The sequence below is a fragment of the Tupaia chinensis genome, unplaced genomic scaffold (assembly GCF_000334495.1).
Source record: "Tupaia chinensis unplaced genomic scaffold, TupChi_1.0 Scaffold138725_1, whole genome shotgun sequence".
Taxonomy (NCBI): domain Eukaryota; kingdom Metazoa; phylum Chordata; class Mammalia; order Scandentia; family Tupaiidae; genus Tupaia; species Tupaia belangeri.
In genome coordinates this window covers 2,687,097-2,688,039 of record NW_006198617.1, presented here as the reverse complement: position 1 = coordinate 2,688,039, position 943 = coordinate 2,687,097, and the positions used below count along the sequence as shown (strand labels likewise).

The window sequence follows — 943 nt, the reverse complement described above, 5'->3', positions numbered from 1 at the left end:
CTTTGGGGGACGTGTGGCAGGAGAAGTGAAATGGGAGCAGGGCACGTGGGTTTCACCTGCCTGGTGACCGGGCACGTGAGTCTCCATTGTGGGCAGAGGAGCCTGACCTCCCAGGCTGTGCGGGGCCTGTTCTGGCACGCCTGACTCTGACCGTTTTACCGTCTGTCTCAGAGCTGCGCATCCTGTGTTTCGGGGCGTCGCTCAGAGCCCCTGTCTCCTTAGACCAGCGCCATCTTCTGTGTCCAGCTGGGTTCCCTGGGTATTTGCCAAAATGTTCTGAGTGCCAGGCCCTGTCTCGCCTTGCAGGGGCCCTGAGACAAACAGGTAACGGCCCCACCCTGAGGGCCTGGTCAGGTGCAGGCAGGAGGGGTGTGCCGGCCACGTGGAGGTTGTTTGTGAGCATCCTGGGGCGGGCTCAGCCCGAGAGCCCCGGGCGTGTGCGGGCAGCACCTGGGTGGGCTGCTGCCATTGAGCCTTCAGGAAAGAGCAGGTGACCAGGCAGTAAGAGGTGAGGGATTCCCTTCAGAAGAGTCAGGGCCTGGGGGGCCAACCGGTGGCATAATGGTTATGTCGCTGGACTCCCACATAGTCAACCACAATTCAAGTCCTGGGCCTAGCAGCTTAAAACACGCTGGGCATGTGTGCATGCCCAAGATCCCAAGAGGAGATTAGAGAAGGGATTGCAGTGTGGCCATTCCCCCAGAGAGTGATTTCTTGCTTTCTGTCTCTGTCTCTGTCTCTGTCTCTGTCTCTCTCTCTGCACCCTGTAGCAAAAATCTCTCTAAAAATAAAGGGGCCTGGGATGGTGCCAGGTGGGCGTGAGGTGGGGTGGGGTTCCAGGTCACTCAGGGCCCGGACCCTGCCTTGCCAGGTCCAGAGGCAGTGTCCACCTGGTTGCCCTTTGGCACACCCATTGGCCTCAGGTCCCGGATAGAGCCCCGCT

The 943-nt window shown here is 60.1% G+C and overlaps 1 protein-coding gene across 1 annotated transcript in view; it reads left to right on the top strand.

Moving 5' to 3' along the window:
* The window catches only part of EPN2 (epsin 2), a gene marked incomplete in the record, with an annotated part of 61,872 nt that overhangs the window by 35,121 nt on the left and 25,808 nt on the right, over positions 1 to 943 (top strand).